The sequence below is a fragment of the Corvus hawaiiensis genome, chromosome 26 (assembly GCF_020740725.1).
Source record: "Corvus hawaiiensis isolate bCorHaw1 chromosome 26, bCorHaw1.pri.cur, whole genome shotgun sequence".
NCBI lineage: Eukaryota > Metazoa > Chordata > Aves > Passeriformes > Corvidae > Corvus > Corvus hawaiiensis.
In genome coordinates, this window is record NC_063238.1 from 16409970 (window position 1) to 16436770 (window position 26801).

At 38.1% G+C, this 26801-nt stretch overlaps 1 long non-coding RNA gene across 1 annotated transcript; it reads left to right on the forward strand.

Moving 5' to 3' along the window:
- Positions 1-4226: 4226 nt before the first annotated feature.
- LOC125316829 lies at positions 4227-19938 on the forward strand. Its single transcript, XR_007199859.1, has 3 exons — positions 4227-4324; positions 4671-4775; positions 19816-19938. It is a non-coding gene; the product is annotated as an uncharacterized LOC125316829 (long non-coding RNA).
- Positions 19939-26801: the final 6863 nt, after the last annotated feature.

Here is a 26801-nt window from a genome sequence, read left to right on the forward strand (position 1 = left end):
AAGTCTGTGCATGGTCTGTGCAGTGTTCCATGTTTGCAGTTTATGGCTTAGCTGAGACAACCTAGACTGCCTGACAGTCTGCTCTGGTCTGAGTGACCTAGACAAGAACAGAGACCACATTCTCATTTTTTATCTAAATAGAGAGGATTCTAAAAATTCAGAGGAATACATCTCTTTGAAATATTTTTATTAAAATTTCTCTGAGAGAATTTTGTACAATCACTTTGAGGTTTCTTTTCCTAGCAGGCATGGAAATGACACAAAATGTACCATTTACATGCAATTTCATTTTGACTACACTTAATACTTGATTTTCTCTTGATTTATTAATTGTGAGATGAAAACTAAACATCAGGTTACTACGTATTAAAGTGCATTCATGTCACTGTTCAAAATATTTAGGCATGGTGTATAGAATTCTCCAGGTCATATGTGTGCAATAATCTTAGGTTATTGGCGAAAAAATCTAAAAAAATTTCCCAGTAGATAGAGTTGCTTTAAAATTAATTACTGAAATTCCATTATTTTTGATTTGTTATAACCATTGGTGTTTAACCAATTTGGGTTTAACTACATGCCAACTTGAATAACACATTATTCCTTGAATAATGTTAACATGTTTTACTCAATCTCTTGATTGAATACTATTCACACAAGTCTTCAAATCAGAGCAGATCAAAGAAAACAAAATCATGAGCCTTTTTATCTAAGTATTTTTATAAAAAATCTGTCCTGTTAGTTGACTTTAATGTACAATGTGGTGAACTGATAGAGGAAACTACCTGACCCAAATATAAAGATTCTACTACAGTGTAAAACAGACTCATAAATCTGACAGGCTGTATTGATTAGTTAGCAAATATTTTCCCATAAGAACTGTGAGTCTTTTCAGTTGTTTATAATCCATGTTGGTATAACTTAGCTAGAGGGCCCACTAGGCCGCGCAGAGAAGAAAAGTCTCTCAACTCCATAGCTAAATTCAGAACAGTATTTTATGATGAACAAGCGGTTACTTGGGATGGGAAACAAACTCTTGAACAAAACATTTTCTTTTATTTTATTTTCCTCCCTATTTCACATATCCAATGGAAATTTGGCCAGCTAGAGCTCCTGATTTTTCACTGCTTAACCAGATAATTGTTGTGAAGGGCTTCCTTTCTGTTTTTTTTTAAAGTCCAAACAACTTACATACTCATAGGTCATTTTCATTTTGCTTAAAGTAAATCCTTAAAAAAGTGTGTGATGCAAGAAGATTGCACATGCAAAATACAATATTTTTCAGTGTTTCTCTAATTCCTTGAACTATGGAAGAAGGCCCTATACTCATTTGGGCATGATGCATACTTTCCTGTGGAAAATGGAAAAGTGGATGAGTATATACATGGCAAGGGACAGACTGTGAGCATGCAAATGCAATCTCACCTTCAAGGAGCGGGCAGGAAAAATAACGTTGTTGTTGCCATTTACTCCAAATAATACCTCTTCATTTACTGAAGGAGGAGAAATCTTTCTTTCAGGATGAACTGGTTAAACAGTAGAGCTTGGGAATTTCCACATAACAGAGCTGACCAAGAGGAAGCAATAAACTGGCTCAGCTGCTTCCTGGCAGTCTGTATCTGTCTCTTGGCCATTGTCTACCACTGACCAAAAAAAATCTATTAAAATGAATCCTGAAGTTTGTTGAAAAGTAAGTGGCAATAGATATCCCTTAAAAAATGGAAGTAGTAAAAGCAAGCCAGAGTTCACTCTCTCAATGAAGAGTGGTTACTTTTCCACCTAATTATTTAGAGAAACCCAAACACGCATATGTATGTGGAATAAAGAAAAGAATTTGGGGGTAAGGTGTTTGGGTTTTTAAAAAATTTTCCTATTAGAAAAATAAGTCCATTTTTAAGGAGCACATCTCAGTACCATGAAACCCAGAAAATTTCAGCTTACTGCTTTTAATCATGTTGGTAACTTTCTCAACTGAGAATCATTCCAGGTAATATTTTTATTTATTGATTTCTTATACCATTGTGGCTAAACAGTGCAGAATGGAGGTAATCCTAATATGTCCTGAAGGAAGCACTTACAGTGATAAAAAATTAAATAGCTTGTTATTTTATTAGCATTTATAACTTATATGATATCAAAGATGTCCATAAAGTTTTACAAACATGTGGAAGGATTTGTAGATGTTAACAAACTAATTTAAACAGACACAACAGTACAAGTGAACAAGTATGCAGGCAAAGCTGAGAGAGAAGATGCGTTAATACCAGTTGATGCATGTGACATGAATCCTCAAATCAAAAAGCTTTCATGGCCTATCCACAGCCAATCTATCATTTCCTGGGCAGCACTGAGAGGTCAGCACCTACCTTTCACTGATCTAGGATATCAGCTACTGTCATTGACTAGTTACAATTTCTAACAGGTGTTTTTCTGCTCTCTCCTATTTTACTTGTCATTTGAAAGAACTCCTTATAAATATAGGTAAGGACATTCTCTTTTAAATGTCTCTTTAAATGTTTGCTGGCAGTGATGTCCTGGAAAACTGCAAAAAAATGTGTCTGCTTCTGTGTTGGCACTGTCACTTACAATGTTGACATCAAATGTCTTGCCTTTTTGGTGTCTCTAAATTTTTTTCTTTAAAACTTGTAAAACTTGAAGAAGATATGCTCTATAATTTTGTTGTGCGTTTGCTCAGCATTATTTTGTTCTATGCTTAGTATTTGGTGAAAAGAAAAATAAAAAAAAATACACCCCAACTCTGCATACCAGTGGGTTTTAAGGATGGAGTAGAAGAAAAAAGAAAGGGAGGAAAAAGAAGACAGCAAGATGCAACAGAGATAAATTTGTGGGCTACTCAGAGTCAAGTTATCCAGAAGAAGAGGCAGAGGATGTAGAGGTAGTAAAGTAAGATAGTCATTGCAAGAGAAAAATGGATGACAATGTTGTGATCCAAAAGACTCTGTGTTTATCTCAGTTAAATTGCACTGAAGAAAATACATTTTGGTACCACAGAGTTGATAGGTACCCAGTTACCCCCATGACCTTTGTATTACATATGCCTCTTTAAAATACCACTTCTAAGAGCAATCCACAGATTATCCTAGTGTGTGGCTTTCCTTACAAGGTGCAAGGAAATTCCTCTGCTTGTGTTCCTGGGCCCTTGCCAGTCATGTGGGGATCATGGGATGATGAGAGTATGCTGTGGTGGAGCTCAAATAATGAGGTATTCAGCAAATGAAAAAGTTGAAGTAAACTTTTACTTGTATATATATGCTTAATGCTGAATAATAAAAGTGCTTTCTTCTGTTCTAATGGAAAATCTATGAATATCCTTATGAAAAATACGTACTACTGGGTTAGTAGGAGTCTGACTAACTATTATGTCATTTTATAACGGCTTGAGAAGTTGAGAAATACATCAGTGAGTCCAGAACAGAAACTGGGGCTGCAGGAAAAGGACTGAAAGAAGAGAAATGTTAGAATGTCAATTCTTGAATGTGGTCCTGCCTGCAGCTTGCATGTGACACGCCTAAGGCAGTGCTCCCTGAGAGCAACTGCAGAACTGGCTGTGCTGGTTCTGCCTCTGCCAGAAATTTCTGTTCCTTAGTGACAATTACATAAAAAGCTCATCTATTCTGCTTTATGATCTTGCTGTGCTGCTGTAGCCTTTGGGAAAGGTTGTGGTACAGCGTGAATCCTGGCCAGCACTTATTGTAGAAGTTAGACTAGGTTAGGCTAGAATCCATTAAGTTGTGTCACTAGTCTGTCACTGACTCTGTCGAAGAGTCCAGAAACATGAGAAGATAGAAACTGCTTCAGTGTTTTTGCAACTTACTATAGGAAAACTCATATTTTCATGTGTCTATTTAAAATTCAGAAAGCATATGTATTTCTCTCTATAAGCACAGCTTGGAGTAATATTCAATTTTTTTTCATTTAACTTGCATATTTCTATCTAATTATTTCTTGTTGATCTGCCAGTACTCTGGGGGTTCTCTTACTCTGGAGACTACAGCCTTCTGTCATCCTATATACACACAACTTCAGTGCCTCATAAAAAAGCATCTCATTGAGATGAGAGCCTGGCAATCATTTACCTATATCTTTGCAGCTTTACTCTCCACTGCTCTTTCTTTGTTTGTCATATTGATTTTGTATTTTCAGTCACCCGTTGGCCTTGAGTAGGATGAATGATTGTGTATTTTTTACATTGCAGTAATGCCTCATGGCAATGACAATTCAGTCAGAGCTGGACGCTGTACAAATGTCCAGCTGGATGGATAAACCCTGAAAGAACAGTCTGCCAGAAAAACAACAGTCAGAGCAGGTAAATAGGATGAACTATCCTACACAAACATATTGCAGGATAAAGTCCCATTGGTTTTATTTTAATAAAGAATAAATCAGTGCTTGACATTGAAGTGGTGAGAGGTTCGGAAGATAATGATTTTAATGAATTTTAGGAGAGAAAATAAGCTAGATTTTAACTTTATCTCATTAAAGGATTACAGAACTACAAGGGCTTTGTCACAGTGTCTTGTCCTTATCAAAGTCTTCTCGCTGGCCCAGTCAAGTCAACCTTGGCATTTTAGCCCCTTTGACTGTGTGAGGTGCCTTCTTTTAGAAAGTAAACATGAAATCACTGAAGAGGACTAAATCTTTTTTCTCTTCAGGAATAAAAATATCTCCATGGAAGTTCTGCATGTGTCCTTTGGTGCCTTCTAAGTTGCATCCTTGCTGTATGCCATGACTTTGAAGATGACTCCAAAACCAAACAGGTACCCCACAGCTGCCTATGTCATCTGGGACTTAGGGCACAATAAACACATTATATCAGCTGCTCTGTGGCTTCTCTACTTTTTCACTTCAAGTTTGTAAGTAAGAAGGAGATGTCTTTATGGTTTAGGTCTTAGTTATCTGAAAAGACACCTTTCCTCCCCTGTACAATACTGCAGCCATTGAAATAACCTGCCAAGGGAAGCAGTCTCTAGATTGAACTGTCCCAAAACCATCTGATGATGCATCTTACCCTCACCTACTCAAACACTTTCTGTTGTTGATCAGGTGGATTCTATATTGTGGCAATACAAGTGGCTACAGCCACCCTGATCCCGGGTGAAACGCTCAGATCCATACTTTGGTGATCAGGCACCAATGTACAAAGACTGCCTTGTGGTTAGGGTGAGATCCCATCACCCCTTGGTGCGGTGATTTACCTATTCTACTCTGGTTGCTTCTTGTTCTCCCCTCCCTGTTCTACGTATAAGTCTGTAAATATTCATTTTCCTTAGTTAAATATGTATTAGTTCTGGAAGTTTCTGTGTTACTCGATACTCCATTGGCTACCTCCTGTAATCCCTCCCTTGAGTTATCCCCATTGGTTACCTTCTTTTCACCCCACCTTCTTTCCCTTACCCTATTGGCTGGATCCCTTATCCCCACCTTTCCTGCCTTGAGTATAAGACCCCTGGACCCTCTTCAAAAATTGTCTCTTTGTCCCTAGTACCTTGTTGGCAGTAAACCTGCTTGTGGAACCTATACGGAGAGTCCCCTCCTTCATTCTTTGCCTCCGCCCGTGCACCACGGCAGCCTAGCCTAGGACAAGCTCCTTCGGGTGAGGAGCTCACTCTCTCTCTTAGAGCTGCGGACACAGAGGGTGCAGCCAGACCTCTGGGCTTCTTGTTCTCCTGGCTAGCGCACCCTCACCATGTGACATCAGTGCGCCGAAAGCTAAGGGCTGCACTCAGATTCTGATGCCACAAATAGTGCTGCTGTGTGGATGTAATTATGCATGTGCTCGCCAATAGAGAAATGTGAGTATATATATATATTACACTGCCTCACTTCAGGGCACTGCCAAAGGACACACTGGCAGTCTCAGCTGAGCAGAAGGATGAACAAACTATCAAGCTGGTTCATGACAATTTTTGTTGTTGGCCTCTACAGCTCCCGGTGAACATGAACAGCAACTAATAGAGGGAATCAGGCTACAGAGTTAATTGAATCATAAAATCATTTAGGCTGGAAAAGACCTGTAAGGTCATCGAGCCCAACTGTTAACCCCGCACTGTCAAGTCCAGCATTAAACCATATCCCTAAGTGCTGTATCTGCACATGTTGTAAATACCTCCAGGGATGTTGACTCAACCAGTTCCCTGGGCAGCTTGTTCCAATTCTTTGCACTTACAGCAAAATTATTTTCCTAATATCCAATCTAAACCTCCCCTGTCAAGATGAGGAGCTATTTCCTTTTGATTATCACTTGTTACTTGGAAAAAGAAACTGACACCCACTTTGTTACACCCCCATCAGTCAGCTGTAGAGAGCAGTAAGTTCTCCCCTGAGCCTCTTTTTCTCCAGGCTAAACAACTCCAACTCCCTTGGCCACTGCTCATAAAACTTGCACTCCAGACCCTTCCCCAGCTCCATTGCCCTTCTCTGGACTCATTCCAGCACATCAACCTCCTTCTTGTAGTGAGGAGCCTAAAACTGAACACAGGATTCAAGGTGTGGCCTCACCAGTGCGAGGACAGGGGGACAGTCTGTGCCCTGGTCCTGCCCACTGCGCACTGAGACCTCAGACAGCTAAAAGAAGCTGTGTCCCACAGAAACTGGCCCTGCTCTTGTGAGGGTCTTTGCCCTTGGCGCTTAATGGCAGCCTGCATTTGGACAGTTTTTGAGGAGTCTTTGCCAATAACCAGAACTGCAATTTAGGAAATTTCCTCGTAGTGGATAAACCACCTTTTTCAGATCACTTTGTGGATGGAAAGTATGACCCTAAAATCTACTCTGGAACACCACTGAGCAAGGGCAACCTGCAGTGCTTAACTTTTGAAATGTTTTTTGCTTTCTTCATGTGTCACTAATCTTTACCAAGGTGCTCTTCTGCTTGCAGGTGAATAATCTGAGATGTAGTTATGAGGTACAGCCCTCTCTGAATTTTATGCTGCATTTTGCCATCAGTTTTGTTAGATTCCAAACTTAAAGACGGCCAGCTGGGGAATCTCAATTTGCCATTTACTTCCAGTGTGTCCTTCATAGTTAGTTTAACTGACAGAGCATCCAAGCTTGCCCTGGAGAGCACACATGTGGGAACCCAGAGTGCAGAGAAATATTCTCTGCACTCTGAGTTCCCACAACACCTAACAGGAAAAAACATTTTAGAAGCTGCTGGTGATAGCAAACTTGCTGCTTCTTGAATGTTAGCAGCTAGTAACATAAAATTGATACATGTCTACATTTTGGGAGGATGGGAGTTTGTAAGTGAACTTCTGACTTTATAAACACAACTACATCCATAATCAATACTGTTAGTTTCTAGTCTAGTTGGGCAAAGCTTCTAAATTGTCACACTTGTTCACTAAATCAGTGATCTTTTTTCAGTGTGAGGATTTCTGCATCTTGCTGTCAGAAATTTACCTGAAACCACATCTTAGCAGAAAGTAAGCCATCATGTTCAGATCACTTTCTGCAGCTGTCATTCCAAAGACATGTTAATTTCCCCAGCTAGGTGAAGTTAAAAAATTAATCTAATTATTAAAAAATCTTGGATGTAGAAAAACGTGTACATGGTTTCTGTACGTTCTGAAATCTAAAATGCCTAGAGCTGCCCTGATTTCAAGCTCATGAGTCATCTAAACTCAAGCTCTAGAAATTCCAGGGGCCATGTTGTTAAATAATTCGCGAGTGATGTAATTTTACTGTGTATTTCATTAGCAAAATGCTGCAGGAAAGAATTAGGGAAAAGAACCTAAAACAATCCTGGTCCTATCTTTCTATTCCTTTTTTTCCCCTCTAGAATTGTCATATCTAAAGAATTAATTTATAAGTGATAGGATAACAAGCTTGTGTTAAATTATGGCATGAAAATCTCTCAGTCAAGTGATGAGAAAAATTATGAGAATCCTTTCTGCTTCAAGTCCTATACTTGAATATGTCTTGCACAGTCTTCTTTTTACACAGTATAGGTATGTATGAATATGTATATCCACTTAATTTAAAATTATATATGTATGGAAAGGCTGGGAGAGATCTCTTTTGCAAGAAACTATATCCTATGCCTTCCACCAAAAAAAAAGATAAAAATGAAAAAGAAAAAAAAAAATACCGCTTGGTCTCAAAGTTATTAAAGCCTTTTTATTAGCTCTAGCACTGTGTAATATTTGAGTAAGCAATCAGGTTATGCAAATAATAATCTTCTTTTATCTAGATTATGCATCTGTAATTAAGAATGTCAGTCACCTTATCTTGTAAACAGTCTATTCTCAGTACACAAATACGGAATCTGGTGCAGATGTGCCTGTGTATGCCAGAGCACCAATATATCATTTTTGCTGCATCTAAAGACTGCAATTTCATGCTTAGCACTTGGCATTGTAACCATGGTTGTCTCCAGTTAGATGCAGAATAGAGAGGCTTCAGCAGATGGGTTTTTACTTGGACCTCTGGCAATCAAAAACCAGAAAATCCCCAGAATATATAGGCATAGCATATGGTAGATATATTAGTATTTATTACCTGATACATGAGGTTTAGACTTTAGTGGAGTCTTTTCCTCAAACTTCTTTGCAAGCCAAGAGGACTGTTAAGTCATTTGTAAGAGAAATTGACCTCTTTTTCTGTGAGAGTTTTCCCTGTGCAAAATGTAGAAGCCAAAAGGCTAATATTTCTCTAAGTATGAGGTTAAAGTGACATCTATAAGCATATATATATATTTTCAAAGGCTTTGTTACTTTATTTTTAATTTTACCTTAGGAGAATCTAGCATGTTGTTTCAAAATTTTTAGAAAGCATTAGAAGTCCACAGCATTGATATTAGCCTAGAATTTTCTACATTTCTGTGGGCCTCCATATGGTAGTGTTTGTTGAGCAGAAAGAATTTACAGCGGAATAAATTAAGCAGATGACCAGTGTATCTTTACAGGTTGAAATAAATCACTCAGTTTCTGAGGAATATGGATGATTGTGATTTTTTCCTTTTTGAAGACTTACTGCTTATATACATTGTCTTACAGTTTTAACTTCCTAAATGCATAGAATTTTCTGTAAACTTAATGTTTTCTGTGCAAAAGTGTAATAATTTCAATCCTTATCTTCAAAGAATTTTCTTCCTAATTTGCAGAAAATTTTACAGGCTTCAGTGGGCTGTATATTTCCATTAGGAGTCACCAGGTACCATGCTGCAGACATTGTATCTTTGACATGCAGCAGCTAAAGAATATTTCTTGTCAGGAACAGGAAGGAGAAATAGCATCCTTCCAAAGTAAAATTGGATATGCTCTTAAATGACAATATCTACTGTAAAGAAAAAAGCTGGGGTGAACATTAGCTCAACCTTTCGAACAAAGCCATTTACACCATATCTGTTATTTTTATTCATTTGTTGGAGCCCTGACCTGGTAAATGGAGGTTACTCTGAAAACTGTACTTAATAACTGCTACTGTTATTCACCATACTCTATACTGAACGAGTGACCTACTGTGACAGAGTACTCAGACTTACTGAGACAAGTTGGAAACATGGTGCAAGAGTCAAGAGTGAATTCCAGAAGCATTTGAGCCCCTTGGCATCAGTCTGTCCCTGAATTTTGTGCAGAAGGATGGCGAGCATGTGTACTTGTCAGCATTCAGAACAGCTGGCAATGTAACATGCATTTAATCTCTGCAGGTCTGAGGAGGCAGCATACAGCATGTGGAAGAGCCAAGTAGGAGCTGCAGCACTGGAACAGACATGGAAAGGCATTAGACTTGCTGGAGCTGACCCACTTGCAGTCATGCGAGACAAAATCCATAAGCACTTTACATGAGGCCAAAGACAAAGAGTGGTTGTGTTGTCTAGAAGGGAAGTGTGGCGCTAAGTTAAAAAAGGCCCAGATGTAAGAAATCAAGCAGAGTAATTTTACTGCTTCAGGATTTTTCTTAGGGCTGGATAGTGAGGGACGGAGTTTGAATTTAATGCAGTGCCACGAACAACAACTGGAAATGCCAACTACAGAGGAAAGAGATACAGGTTCTCCCACATCTTAGTCAAGCGCAAAACCCCACAGAGAAATGGAGTATTCTTTTCAGGTTTGAATACTTTCTTTTAAGATGTGGCACGTCCAGCAGATCCAGCTCCACCATATTTGTGTTATTGGTGTTATGGTACCAAAGCTAAAGGCTGCTTTCGCATCAATTTCTTTATGCTGACCAGATAAACTATCAAAAAGCTGGTCCCTTCCTCAAGAGCTTACAGGCTTAAGATATAACAATAGATCTCACAAAATAAGGAGAGAACAACAAGGGGAAAGGGAAGGTTTCCACCTTGAGCACAAAGGAAATCTTCAGGATTCCACAAGGATGACATTTTCATCATTCATGGAGTAATGGCTATAAAATGAAAGAGGAGCGATATGGGTTAGATGTTAGGAAGGAGTTTGTTATTGTTGTGGTGGGGAGGCACTGGAAAAAGTTGCCTAAAAAATTGTGGATATCCCATCCCTGGAAGTGTTCAAGGACAGGTTGTGGTTCAAGACCCAATGTGCTGTTTAGTATCTGCTTACCCTTAAAATATGCAAACCTTGATCTGTTTCACTTAATTTGAAAATTTAAAAGATGTAGGATTTTCATTACAAAATTCAGTAGGTTTTGAAGCAAGCAGAAAATATTACACATTGTGACTGGAGTCCAACGGTCATAATGTCCTGGAGCCAAACCCTCAAATTTTGGTTTAGATTAAGGTAACACTTGGTGAAATTTTATAGTGAACCAGCTCTGGACTATGCTTTCCTGTTCAAATACTGAAATCTGTTACACCTACCTCTTTCATGCCGCCTGTCTGCAATGGTAAAGAGGGTGTTGGCAGTTTCAGATGAATTTTGCTTTGAATTTTTGAATTTGTCTGAACTTAAATTTCAAAGCAAAAGTCAGTGTGTGAGATCAAATAAATCAAAAGCCAAAAGACTGCATGAAACCCTGCAACATGAAATAACTGAGACCTTGCACAGATTTGCTTAGTATCTAAAAATAGTTTAATCTCATCTCTATTCAGAATCTTCTGTGATAGCAGAAGGAGTGATAAAAAACCCAAGAGACACGTGAGAAGCTAAGTCAGGGGCTTGAAAGGAAGGCAAAGAAAAAGAGACACTGTTACTGTGATGTGAACTTTGTCCCTGCTTGAAATGGCATTTAAGTGCAGTGACTTGTGGTGCTTTGTGCAAATGGACTGTCACGCACCCTCCTAAAGCTGTGTGTGTGCCCTCTGTGAGTGATTGAGGTGTATGTGCTATCCAGTTAACAGACTAGAGTTTTTTTGCTTTAGAAAAAAAAGAACAAAAATTATTATGCAAATATGGTGGAAGAAAAACAACCAAAAAAACGAAGGAGAAATGTTTACTAATTTTAATAATAATAGCAGTCTTCCATAGGCAGTTCAGTACTGAAGCTGTTGCTATTTGAATTAGCTTCATTTCCCTGTGAATCTGAGGCAGCTACCATCAAATTATTTATCTTTTTTTCTGCTGGGTAATCCTTCAGCTGTTGTTATTTACACAGCAGCCGAAATTACATTTTCTGCCTTGCAAGGGAGAAGACAGGTCACCTGCCTTAACGGGCTGCAGCCTGAATCTAGCATGCACAAGGAAAGAAAGGGGACAGTGCAGAAAAAAAAATACTTTTTTGATAGTCAAATTCTGATGCATGAAATACTTACCTTTTTTTAAAGCTGATTTGTTTCATCCCTTTTAATAGTTCTTTGAATACATTTTACTTGTGTATGCAGACCCTCATTAATTTTTTTGCCATTTTTGCTCCAGATTTGGCCAATACTTAGGTGCTTACTGAACTTTCAGCCAGCTGATTTTTGTCATGCTTGAAGCTGGGCTGTGTGTGACTATTTGCAGGGTCAGGACCTTTTTTCAGACATTCATCTTTTTTATTCTTCTATTACAGCCAGTTGAACTGATTTCTCAATATTTTTTTAAACAAGTATCTAATATTTTCTGTCTAGCACTGTTGACTAATTTCCCACTTCTCTTTTGACTGACTGGTCTCTTTAGTTTACAAAGAACAACCTCTTCATTTATTATCATTTTGCTATGAGTATATCCTACTGCTTAAAAATGTTCATAACTATTATTAAGTTTGTTATTCTGGACAGATTTTCTGGTGTTTTGTTTGTTTGTTTGTTTGTTTTTAAATTACAATAAAATGTCAGAAATCCTACTCTAAATGAGATATAAGCCAGATTTTGTGTTGTGTTTTTCATCTCTCCCACTTCTGTAAGTCAGGGAACTTTTTAGTGTCCTGCAACTCTTGCAAATCATCAATGACTTTACTAACTGGCCAGCAATGACAGCAAGATCTCTGCCAGACAACAAGAGAATATATTTTTACTTCTTGCACACAAAATTCTGTACAGAAGAACTGGACTGTACATCTATAAGTACTGGTAACTGTAGGATGTGAAATTCCACATTCATTGTCAGTTTGTACAGTCAGATCTGAAATATCTCAGGACTTATTTGTTCATGTGCAGTGTAACTAATAAAATGCCTGATTTTTTTTAGGATTTCAAATAACCATTAAAATGTAGAAAATATTTATTGAAGACCATATGCAACTGTATAATTCCTTGACAAACATGCCAAACAGATTTTCATCCGTAGCTACAGAGTAATCTCAGATTCATATATGTGAGAAATAAGACAACTCTTAAAAAGATTAATTTATTGAAAACAGAAAAATCGAAAAATTACAGAAATTAGAAAAATATAAAAATTTGGGATCCTATGGCTCAGTAGATGGTATGCCCCAGGAGCGCAGGGATGTGAGATCTTCTGGCTGAGATAGCACTAGACCTCAGGTAGAGAAAAAGAACTTGCAGTGCTGGGCTGACTTTAAAAAAATTACTAAAAGCCCCTTAAAAGGGGTAAGGCTTTGAATGCCCAACACCAATGTCTCCCACAGCTAGTCTGGAGAGAGCAAGAGAGGAAAAGAGTCCCCGCCTCTCAGCTTTGTCCTTTTCATAGTTTTTGCTCCGTCCCCAGTCTGCCCACAGCCCGCCCCTTTGGTCCAAAGCGATTGGTGCTTTCCCTTTGATGGATCATCTCCGTCCACCAATGGTTCATCGTTGTCGGGGGGGGTGGTATCAGTTGAGATAAGGGAATACAATACCTTCATTAAAATTCAGGTATTCAGGTTGCCGTGGAGCTTGCCTGCAGAGTAATGGCTTTGTGGCTAAAAATAGCCGCTGGCTATTAAGACTGGGTGGTGTTTTGGCCTTGGAATCAGAATGCAAGTCCAACACATCTCAAAAACACTTGTAAAAGTATACAGTAAACACAGGAAACGTAACTCTTATGGTGTATAGGTGGTTTGAAGTTTGAGAAGGGGCAAGTTTGTGATTTTTAACTGGGAAAATTTTAACTGGGAAGGGTGCAACTCTCTTAATAAACTACTTTGAACAATTGAAAACACTGATAATGGAACTGGATTTTTGTACCTGGGCTGATGGGTTAATTGTAACATTCAATTTAAAAATAATTAACTCAAAATTAATTAATTAAAGCACTTAATATGCAAAGACCAAGCACAAATAGGGATTTCATGTATGACAATATACAAAGTGAGGCTGTTTAATGTTTGCCTTATATTACAAGCCATGGGAAGTTAGAGTCACAAAGTAATGTGATGGACAAAATCTTCAGATAATCTTTTTTTTACTCTCTATGTTGAAAATATAGGAGCCAAAGACATTTCCTGTGGAAAAGCAGCAATCATAACTTTGGATTTATGGTATTATGACCAGCTGGAAAAATTAGTCAATGTAGCCAGACTTCTAATCACCCAGAAGATATCTTAGACCTTGATCTTTATTATTATGGTAGTCCTTTTACTATAACCTTAAATAAATTAATATTTTTTACCCACACAATTATATTTCTATTAGGTTAGTATGTATTTTCAAGGTACTGTTCTCATAACTGATTTTTTGTTTATATCTAATGAATTCCTGACTGGCATTAGGTACAAAAAGTAGCACCAGAGAAACATGAAGGTACACAATGAAGTACTGTTCACTGTTACAGGATAGGGGGGTTCATAACCCGGAGAGACCCAGCTCTTGTGAGGGGCAGGTCTGTCTTGGGCCAGGCAGCTTGGGGTTTCTGTGCCACAGCACTGGAACCTGCATATCTTGGGATGATGTGGGGGGCAGCACTCCTACACTGAGCAATACATTCCTACAGGTCAGCTCGGGGTCCCAGGAAGATTTTTTTTTTTTTTTTGGTAAATTAAAGGCTGCAGAATTTGTAGGGGTTGATTTTTCTTTTGTGTGTGTGTGTATTCTATGAAGTGAAATTTGTCTGGAAAATGAAAGTTGATTCAAAAATGGAAATTTCTTTTCCTATCATTCTGCTTTAAATTGTTCAGATTCTACTGAGATGTCACTTGTTCTCAGTTATTTTCTTAAAACCAAGCATTCAAAGGAGCTGGGCTGCTATGTGGGTATTGCTGTGTTGTTACTTTCTTCGGAAAGCCTCACATGTCAAAGTCTATATTTCTACCTGTAAACTTAAGCAGATCGAGGACAAGTAAGTGGTCAATCCTGCACAATCTGATGAAAGAGTAACAGTAGATACAGTGCTTATTTCTGTAAGGAACCAGCGAAGTCCTGACTTAACCAGTCAGCAACGGAGTGTAATCGGCTGGAGGATGAAAGCTGAATAGTCAGAGCAGAGCAGATTCAACTTGTTTCCCTAATTTAGAATGCTCCAAACATTTCATTTTTGATTTTTTGCTTAATTTCTGAAAGCAGCAAAATGACAAATGAATTCTGGAAGAGAGGAGAGCTGAATAGCTCTGCTGTATTTGTACAGAGAATCCAAAGCTTGAAATCCCTTCACAGCTGGGCACTGTGCATTTTACCAAATGTATTAACTAGAATATCTAATTCATGATTACCTGACATGGAAAACTATGTGCAAATAAAAATTTGAAGCAATGTGATATATTCACAAAGCCTTCAGACAACTTTAACTACCATTAGCTTGGATTAACTCTCACGCCAGCACATTAACCTTGGAACCTCTAAACAGTGCCTAGTGAAGGCAAGTAAATATTAGGAGAAAGCAGTATTTTTGTCTTGTAGGTGGGAGATTAAAACAATAGACAGTGACCATCACATCTTCCAGACAGAACAGGTAAAATCTGTTTGAGGGCTTGAGGACTGAGTTTCTTCCTGTGACCAGCCTCACCTGTGATTAATTCCAGGTGTCAAGGATTGGGTGTGATGCTCCTTGTAGGTCTCTTCCAGCTCAAGTCATTCTAAATCTATGAGTGTGGTAGATGACTGAAACATGTAACTAATGGGGAAATGGTACTAATGTTCACCACTAACCCACAAAATGGATGTTTTCTGAAAGTCATGCAGAACAAAGGAAGCAAGCTTGAAAACTGATCTCCAATGTCTTGAATGTCAATGTGGCCAGACAAGGCCATTTTTTCTTTTCTCAAACTTTACTGATGAATTGAAAATTTGATAGCTACTTGTTCTTTTTTTTTTTTTCCATGTCTTTACCAAATTGCACTGCTAATTATTAGTTAAGGGGATCTGCACTTGATGTAGATTGTCTTTACAAAATAAGTGCAAGTATTAAAATGAGATGTGGGGCAGCAGTGCCAGCACACCTTGAAAAAAACAAATGGTGCAAACTAAGATGCTGAGCAATATATTTGCCTCTTGTTGACAGCAGCAAGGGAAAACCTGGAAACACACGTTAGTATATAAACAACCTTGATAGCATAGGGAAAAAAATTAATTTAAAGATTAATATGTACTTTTTTTTCTATCTTGGGCGTTGAAAGTGAATGTTATGTGCAAATCCTGTTTATTCAAATCCTCATAGCCTTTTCTAAGTGATACAATCAATGCCACTAGGTAACACATTTTCACTAATTCTGATACTAGGCTCTTACACATCAGAGTGGCATACTATTAAATAATTTTCTAGTTGAATATATTTGCATCTATGAGCATGTTTTGGATAATAGCAACACTTTTCCAGTTCTGCAGTAGTTAATAAGTTCAGATATTGATGTACAATTCATAGCAAAAAGATTGCACTGCTTAATTACATTCTTGTGAGGATGTAGATACAAAAGGATAAAGGTCTTATCTTAGTGTATCTATTTCCCCACAGGGAAAGAGACTGTACTCCAGTACATGCACATTCACAGATGTATTAGAGTTGTGCTCACATTGAGAAAGGCAGTAGCATAAATATTTCAGTAGAAAAATACATTCCTAACAGAAATAATGCTGGTACAACCTCTGTGTGTGTTCCAGACTCCACTGACAAGAGCTTTTTCCTCATTCCCATGATAACAACATCAATAATCGTGAAATCCTTTGGAACTAATGTGGCGTATGAATATAATTCTGAAGGACAATCGCCTCACTGGCTGAGGATAATCTGCAACAAGGTGATTGGGGCAAATGGCTGCATTAACAGCAATGCAAGTAGATGCTGTGAATAAAAATGGATGTATCATCCCTGGTGCAGATTATTATGACACTCAGATACATTCTTTCAGTATCAATGGGCTATTTTAAAGTTTATCAAAACTTCAACCTGAATGTATTCTGCTAAATACATAATCTCTTTTAGAAGGCATATTTGTGAAGACTTCCAAGTTTTTAGACGTGCTCCATTTCTTGTTCTGAAACTCTAGACAAATGGTCTAGAGTATATTTACTCTATTTTAGTGGTGGAGAAAAGAATTTGAAAGAGAGATACCTTGAAGCATGTTTTTACTATTTTAGGTATTTTACTCATTACTTCTTTTATTTTCAGAGAAAAAAAATCCCAGTACTTTCAATCCTTCTTCAGAGAAGTTGTTTGTAGGGTTTTGTGCTAATTGTTTTAAGTCCAGTTTTATTTCACATTATTCCATCTATTTGGGCAGTATAAGTGCAAGGTATTTCAGATACTGCAACTCTGAAACACCTACTGGTACTATGACTTTGCCTGCAATGTTTTCTGTTCTACTCCATTTGCCCAAGAACTCATCTTTTTGAAATGTGATTTCCTATTAAATGGACATCTCTAGTGGGCTAGAAACTGAGTCCATCATTTCCTAAACTGCTCTCCTTAATATAAAACAGTAAGTGCAAAAGTAATTCAAGTTTCCTTTCCAATTGTTGAGAGTGTCTATATCTCTGGAAATCCCTATTCTGAGAAGACTCGTTGAACTTGAAAGGATAGCAGATAGGCTGGTTATGACAATTGCATATCATCTTCTACATTTCCCATAGACTGTACTTACACTTAACAGCAATTTTAGCTAATTACACTTGCTGTAGGCAAGATGTTCCACTGTGGTCAAAGACCCTGCTGACACACACGTCTCCTGATGAAGTTGTCTGGGGTTGACTTGAGACTGAATGAATATAACTTCTGTCTCATCTCAGGGATCCTTTGAATTTACGCTGAGAGATAGCAAATGCCTCGCATATTCTATTGCTTGAGTCTTCTGTATGATGTTCCATGAATTACTTCCCCAGAGAGTAAGTATAGGCAGAAATCTGACTCCAAATTTCCATTATTATTTGAATGATGGTTATTGATGTCATAGTGTTTAGAAATGTCATGGGAAATTTCTAACTGTTCCTTACAAGGCTCTGAAGTTTCCCCACGAGTCTCCTTTTTTGCATGCTTGGCTAAAAAGTGTGACATGGGTGGCCACAGGTTAAATGCTACAAGCTTGACTAATTCAAAATTCAGCAAAATGAATCATTGTTCCTAGATTAAGGGAGAGAGATAGAAAACTAGAAATATGGGACCAAACCTGATTTTGGTGGCAATATTAGTGAACAGCTATCTATACATGGTAGATATTAAAATGCTCTAAGGTATATTACCATGTCCTGCAGCTGTAGGGAGGAGAGAAGATCCAGCAGGCAGGAATTGTGCAGCAAGATTGATTTATTTAATTATTTTACAAACTATTTTATAGACTTTTTTCTTCATAGTCTAACTGGACAAGGATCAGCCACCCCTTGGGGGTAATTGGCTAGAATCCTAAAACATCCATTGTCAAAATATTTTTCTACTGTACTATAAACAAGGCTTTTCCAAGGTTGCAGGTGTTTCATTGTTTACAGAACTCTGCTACTATCTCTGTGAGGGAGAAAAGTCTCTCATGGACTTAGAAAAGAGCAAGAAAATCCTTGCTAGCAGCATTTTTTTTTAAATCCACAAGTAGATGCTTTGTTTGCTACAGAATAAGCCTAAGCAATTATTACACATCTCTTACCTAATGCAGGTACTTTCCACAGAAATGGAAATCCATGAAAGCAAATCTAACTGTTTCTAAGTATATCACTGGAATTTAGGTCACACCTTGAAAAAAGACAAATATTCAATAAGAAAAGGAATGGATGATAGTTTACTGCCTTCTTCATTTGAAATTCCTGAAGTCAGGGAGTTGTTCTCCAAATGAGATACAATTAAAACACGGGAAAATCCTGAAAAAAATCAGTCTGTTTTGTAGTTGCTTATGCCACAGCTGGAACTGAAAGTTGACTGAAACTGCAAGCATGTTGATATATATCAGGGAACACAGCAATTCAGCTTTAATGAGTGCAGTCATACTTAATGCACGTAGGACACATCCCAAAAGACTTCTTCCCATTCCAGTGTTACCAATGACCTGCAAGGTGTCCTTGCTAAACACTGCCAGTTTTTCAAGTATCAGAGAGTAAAGGTGGGTGCGATCAGACAATTTGAGCTTTGCCCAGCTGCAGCTCTGGCAGAGCAGCACACACATTGCAGCTGATGAGCTGCACAGAATCTTACCCAGCCTCACCTGAAGCAGAGATGACTTCACTTTGGTTTTATTTTGCAGTGTACATATCATATTGGAAGGCAGAGTGGCATGGTTCATAAAGGAACAAATAAAGGAGAGCTAAGTTGAAAGTATTTGGGGGTTGGAGTTTGGATATAGATTTCAGTGTTCAGATTGGAGTTCAGATACAGATTTCTTTTAGAAAAGATTGAAGACCTGGGGATGAGGACTTTAGTGATGTTGGGAAGACGGCATTCCTTTTCCAAGGACAGCTGTTACACAGAAATGCTCTTTCCATGGATGTCTGATTGCTGGGAATGGGAAAAGAGGGGGAGTTCTTGAAGAAGTTGATAATAAAACTGGGAGCCTTAAATCTAGTGCTGTGAAGCAACAGCCAGATTTCCTTAGGTTCTACGGGTGGTGGGAAAATGGCATTGCAGCAAAACCATTGCAAGAGGGCAGAAGATTAGGAACAGCCCTTCAAGTGGAAGCAACTAAGGAAGGATTCATGAGAAGGTTTTTTCAAATAATTTATGATCTGAGTGTTCCAGGTTACCAAAATCTGATTAAACTGCAAATCTCTCACCGGTATATCTCCCCATGTATCCAGGACATTTCTTATGTTTTCTCCTGCTGTCACTTGTGAGTTTATCACTGCAGACACATTTAAGGAAAATTGGAGAATATTAATTCTTTTGTGTTTATACCTGTAAAAACCTTTGCTTACAGCCATTAGCTTTTCAGTTTGTCTCCTTTTGTATATTTTTCCTTCCTCCCTGTATTATAATTTCCCCCAGAAGCATTGCCCAATTTTTACTGCTTTGCTGTGATCTTATAAATCTGATTGTTCTTTATTTTCTATGTTTCTGCTCTGTCAAGAACGTATTTTTTCCTGATGTGAGGTGTGCATCAATGCTTCTTTTTTTTTTTCCCTCTGGTTTTACTCCTCCTTTGGTAAATGGGTTGTAAAAAACCCTATGATTTTCATTTCAGATGCCAGGAGTGAGTTGACAAAGAAGACTTTCTGCATACCCTACTGCTCTGCCTGGAAGCTAAAGAAAATATAATCCTTTTGTACGCCACATGAAGCAGGTGGAAGTCTTTTGCAATGAGAAGGATGTGAAAACTTTGTGAAACTGATGCTGTTTAATAGTTTGCCATGGCATAGGTTAGCTCCTACATGTGTGTGCTGGTTGAATTATGCATTTTCCATTAAAGTGATATGCTTCAGAATGATTTTGTAGCTGACGATACCCTAGAAAATGTACAGTTTGTCACTGAATTTATTAACAATGCATGCCGCAGTCCTGGGCTGGGTGCTGCATATCACAAAATACAGAGAGGCAGGCCATAGTCTGTTCAGAGACTGCTTATTTCTAAGATGCAGGCATTTAAAAGAACAGTAAAGGGCATATTATTATGCAGACTTGCAAGCATGTGAGGTCTGTTTGGAGATATATGATACAGATATACTGCTAGCAATCCACAAAGAGGCTATATGCAGGCCATGTGCTAGACAATGTGGATTTTACTATATGGAAATAAAAATTGCCTCTGTGAATACTTAGAGGTAATATATGGAGTCTAGTAGGAAGGCTTGCTAAGTTGAGTTAAAAAAAATGAAGAAATTTTTGCACCCATTTTGGACTTTGGGGGGCAAAGGATTTACTATACCTTCTGGATATCTATCTGATTGGAAAATGGAATTTCTCATTTAGTTCAGGAATTCTTACATATGTTTAGTTCCTGACAAAACCTTTACCTATGGGCACCTCAGTCTTATTAATTCTTGCTGGTTTTTGTCAGCATCAGAAAAGATACTGTAAAAAATGTCACCATGAAAGGTATTTAATTTCCCCCACAATACTGCTCACTTAATGTGTGTTCTTTATCACTCAGAAGAGAAATCTAAATTCTTTATAAAACAGAAGAAAGCTTAGGTTTCTTTGGTTTTTTTTTGTTTTTTTTTTTTTTTAAGGTTCAAATTATGTGGGTTGGTTGTTCTGGGGATTTTTAAAGGATTTTCGTTGTGAGGCACTCATTCCCTAAGGGAATGGCCTGAAGTTGTGTCAGGAGGGGTGTAGGTTGGATAGTAGAAAAACGTCTTCTCCCAGAGGGTGGTTGGATACTGGAACAGGCTTCCCAGGGAAGTGGTCACAGCACCAAGGCTGTCAGAGTTCAAAAAGCATTTAGACAATGCTCTCAGGCACATGATGTGACTTTTGGGGTGTCCTGTGCAGGACTAATATTTGGACTTTGGTGATCTTAGTGGGTCCCTTCCAACTCAGAATATTCTGTTACATTGTGATATTCAAAATTACAGACATGGGTAAATTAATTAAATAATTTCTCAACAACTCTTACTTTAAAAATATAGTCTGTAAAAATATTGAGTTGTTATATAGTAAGAAAAAAGTTAATATACTGATTAGATACTTTCTCACTGACTTGGCCAATTTTTCTGAAATAAAACCTGGAGTAGGAGGGTAATACCTACCATGAAGAAAATTTATATATAAGGTGAATGAAGGTGAGAAGTGCTCTTAAATCACAAAAACAAAAAACCAAAAAAGTGAGATTGGGAGCTGAGCAAGAACCAAATGAGCTGGGAGATCAAAAGGCAACATATCTTCACAAGGGCTCTTCAGATTTCACAGTGACTCAGAAGCAGAATGCCTCATAACCTATAAGCGGAGGAATGTGAGAGTGAGAGAAGTCCCTTCTCTCCTTCATCCTGCTACATAAACTACTTAGATTACATAAAAAATACTTCATCTATTTATTACATAGTAAAAATTCTTCACCCCACTACTTAAACAAAAGCCAGTTGAACAAAAAATCTACTTGGTGAAAACAAATACTATCTACCTAGCAACAAATAGAATAAAAGCAAAGGAAATCTTGAACTGAGCATGAGATTCACTACCTCAGAACTGAGCATGAGAGTCACTGCCTCAGACCTGCTTCTTGGGGTGGGGTTTGGATTATGCCTGTTTCCTGGAATAGAACCCACAGTGGACTTGACTTAAAAGTGTCAGCCCAGCTCTGGAGTGGTTTCTGACACTTTGAAATAGCTATCACATAAGCAAGGCTTTGTTAGCTGTCAGAATCGACACTGGAAAAAGAAGTGCTTTATAGATTGTGCTGCTTCATAAAAAGAAGCATCTGAATGGGGATATAATTAAATGTTTGTCATCTCAAACATTATGTGCAAATTTAATCTGAGCAGGTAAATCAGCTCAGCATCAATAACAGTGTAGACGGTATGCAGTACAAGGATATACACAAAAAATATAAAAACAAGAAAGCACATCCTTTTGCAAGCACTGAATAACAATCACCAAAATGGACTCTACAAGGACAGGTTACTGACGCAAAACTAAAGCAACCGTAAAACATACACACCTCCCAGAAAACCAACAGAATGCAGATTACAGATATTGCTTCTGCTTTCCTATTCCCAAACTTCCTAGGAATTACTACTTCATAAAACATTTCTTCAGCTCTTTCCACATGATTAAATTTTGGTTATCTCACTGCAGCAGGGTAATTGTATGCAGATCTGCAAGAATTTAACATTGTTATCTCCTTTAAAATCTTTAATACACTTAACTTGTTTTCCTTTGAAAAAAAACCAACAACCCCCCCCCCCAAAAAAACCTGTGTATTTGAATCTTCATATTTGAAATGTGTTATTGCTTACTTTGGCAACAGAAATGGGAAGTTTTGCTGGAAGGCTTGACAGATTACCAAAACGAATCCCCCCATGAGTTTTAAAATCTTTTGGAGAGCTGAAAATTTCAATTAAAATTTTGTGATAACCATTTGTTTATACAATTTATATGACAGTATCAAAGCCTTGGATCTGGTCTTTCTAGTATAACCTTTAAGCTTACGAAGTGCTTATTGAATATATTTTTTTCATAAATCTGTCTGATCTGTTGACTTGGTTTGTGCATCACCCGAGGGAGAACAGGAAGTCAGGACATGAACTCCGCATTTCAAGGTGTCAGTCCAGTGACTATAATTACTTCTGTGTAGTTCCAATGAAACTAAAGTTGAGCTTCAGGTATTCTCCTCATATATACCCAGAGTGTATATACCTCTTGCTTTCCACATATCTAGCTCCCTCTTCTTCCTATTACATTAAAAAGGAAAGGTAACAAGGAACCTGTCATGATCTGCAACATCCTGTAAGATGGAATGCCGCAACTCATTCACTTCTTCCAGTCAAGAAGACATGGATGAGACACCAACTCCTTTGGCATCATGTATTTAAGAACCTTATTCAACTAACAGAGAAAGGTTGATCCCTCATTCACTCACATGAGACCACACAAGTATTTGTGGTTCTATGTGCAGGGAAGTAGGATGTTGCACAGTAGCAATGCACAAGACAAGGCAAGAAGAGAAATGCAGCTGAAAAGAAAGTACAGTTAAATTGTTCTTAAAAAAATAGAATGTGGAGCACATTTTTCCTAACATGGTAGATGATGATCCATGGTAAAAAATTAATTTGGCAGAATTATTTGACAGGACTTCAAACACTCTATGATCTAAACTATTACCCTGATCTGAGTTTTTTCTAGAGCAGTCCTACATAGCAGGAATCTCTTATATATCATGAAAAGACATTAGATTATAAAATGTATCAGCTGCTCATGGTTAACACTAGAAGCACTCATAGATTTTCTATTATTATGATGTATTTTCTCTTTATTGGGAAGTGATATATCATGTTATTTAAAGTCCATATTAAGGGCAAGAATATGGACTGCCAGATTAAGAATCAGCTGTAGATGTTGTATGAAGGTAATTTTTTGGTCTGTGCTCAGGTGCTCTACCAAGTGAAGCCAACTCCATCATGAGAGGCATGGAACTGCCTCCTGTGTGTTTTAATGTCCATACATTCATTTTGACTCACAGCAGAAATTACTGCAGGTCTCAGGTGGTGTAAAGGCCACTAACTAAAAGTATGAAATTAACGATGTTTACAACTGTAGCTGGAGAAGGAATGATTTTTGGAATATAACTATTGCTTTTCAGATGGGATTCAGTTAGTTAGAATGGCATAAAATATCAATAATTATCTATTTTCTGCAATCAAAACTATTCAAATTAAATGGCTTATGATCTGTGCATAATCTAGCAAGCAACTATCTTCACATTCTTGCAGGCACTACACATTTTGCAATATGACATTCTTGTACTGCACAATAACCACAGGGAGATATTTTTTCCTTTTTGTGTATTCCTAGAAATAAGGAAAGGAGGACACTAAAGTAAATAATTTTCTGGCTGGTTTCACTCAAAATCTTCCATGGAATCTTCTGATAGCTCAAAAATAATTTAGTAAAAAGTTGGAAAAGGAGAGATTGAACAGGATAAGTGATAAGAACCGAGGTGATGAGAAACCCTGAAAGATCAATCTAGTGAAGTACACTGAGGTTCAACAGAATCTTTTGAATTAGACTACTCTTGAACCACTTCAGCTGAATGTGGACCCTGGAGTGCAATTTGCAGTGGTACCAAATTGATAGAAATTGTTTTTCTATAAAGCACCGTGGTGTGTTAGCTTTGATTAATCAGAGGCAATTATCACAGCTAATGGAGCATAGCTACAAACACTGAGAACGCAGTCACAGCAAAGTTCACAGGCCTCTTGCACCTAAAGTTCCACAGAGATGTGCTCCATAGGCAGGCCAATTTGTGCCTGCTACTGTAAGTATCTTTTCTAAGCAGCACAGTTATCATGTGTTTGCTTCAATACCAGATGAGCTCGGTCACAAACACCTCTGCACTTTGGAATTTTGAAATAACTTGACTATCAAGAATTGGAACAGGCTGCCCAGGAAAGTGGTTGAGTCGCCATCCCTGGAGGCATTTTGAATATATGTAAATGTGATGATTAGTGGCATAATTTAGTTGTGAACTTGGCAGTGTCAGGTTAACTGTTGGATTTGATGATCTTAGGGGTCTTTTCCAACCTAAATAGTTCTGTGATTCTGTGATTGTGTGACCAGCTTTCTGTAAACATTCAGGCAACAAGATGTACAGGTTTCATAGTGCACTTGGACCATTACTAGGATCCTAATCCAACTCAAAGTTTTGGGGTAAGTCAGAGCCAAGCTGAATTAAAAATGAAATCTTTCAGATGGAACAGTGGCTGGTATTCCATGGACTAGACTTCAGTGAACTATTTAATCCTTTTGGACATGCTGCTTTCGAATATTTCAGACTAAATGCTGCCTGGTATAGAGAACTAGGTTGGATTCATAATCTCTACTGAGTTTACCTGCAATGGACTGTAGTTTTTGCTGTCCCCATCTTGGGGGGAAGTAATCTCCTCTTCAACCATCTCAGCTAACTCCACACTGGAACTGGAATCGAGGTCATTCCCTCCCTATGCTAATCTTAGAGATGTTTGCAATTGAACTCATTGATGGTCTCTATAAATACAGCACGTTATGGTTGTGGCAAGTCAGTGTATTTATTCAGTGAGCTCTGCCATGGGAGCTGAGACAAAAGAATGACTAGTCAAATGGAGGCAGCAAATTCTTATAGCTCCTTGCCTGGTATGACTGTGAGCCAGATTCTACATTAGCTGTTTCAAGACCAAAAGGGTGACCTAAATTCTTATTGCCTGTGTTCAGGAGAACTATTGCATCACTTAAAATCAGGCTGACAAAGTTCCCCTGAGCTGTGCTTGCAATCACTCTCTGCATGGTCAGAACCAGCCACTGAAATGCAGGACATAATGTAGTCACTGTTTTTTGGAGGTATTATTGTCTGTATTTCATCTTTTCGCAGGTCACATCATAAACATTTAATGTAATGGGCACTAGCAGTGACATTTTGTAATAGAATTTTAGCATGTATTACAGCTAGACCCTCCAAAAACAAATAAAGAGTAACTGTTTCCTTATAAAAGCTATCACAGCAGCTCACCTTGAAGGCCCATTTCTTTCTTTTCTTAAGTGCTGTTGGAAATAATCCAAATATACTGGAAATCATGTTTTTGATTTTGCAGTGAGGAAATGGGGACACGGAATACATCTCAGAAAATACTTTCAGAGCTGCAGAACTGATCCCTGGTTTACATGCCTGTTACGCTACAATGCAGAATCCTCAGAGAGGGGCCTGTGTACCCTGTGCTCATCATGGGCTGGTCTGAGCTCCTCCAAAAGGTGACACAATTACAGCAGCTACTTAGAGGAAATACTTATCCTGACGATGAACCTCTAACTCTGAACATCAAGGCAAGTGGCTGTCAACCACAGGGAGAAAGACCTGCTCAATGCAGAGCACCTGCTTAAGAGCAACCAGTGTCACATGGTGATGCCACTGTCTACCTTTCACATAGTAGAAATAGGGAAAGGGGAGGGAAGGGTATAACTTCACTCCCTCTCACTCCCCCCAGGGCTTCATCTCTAAAATTAGGAGCTGGACTTAAATTAGGGAGTGCCATGTTCTGGCCTGTGGTGCTGTCTTTCCATCTGTCCAGAAGCAGACCCTAAACCAATCTGCCCTGTACTCTACAGAGAAGGTTTAATGAGAAAAGAAAAGCCTCACGCGTTCCAGCTCTGCTAGGGCAGACAATGAGACAGGGATTTTAAGGCAAAATGAGTAGGAAAATTTTTGTTTTGATTTGTTCTCCATCTGATGATGTTGCTCTAAGGCTAATCTCTATTGTATTGTGAACTGTACATACTTGTGGCAGTGATGGCCAAGAGAATGTTGACTGCCACAGTAAACTGTGCAAAATGAAGAAAAGTGTGCAGAATGAACCAACTGCTGAGCAGAAAGATGTAAAGGTTTCATTTCTTATTGAAAGATATTGCCATCTCTGTAGAAAATTGATTCCTACAACACCCAAATCTACAAAATTGCATTAGGAATACAGAAAAAAATATCCCCCTTTAAAAGCAAAAGCAGCAGAACGTCGTTATTTTGTCAGGTTTGCAAGTTTCATTTTTCTT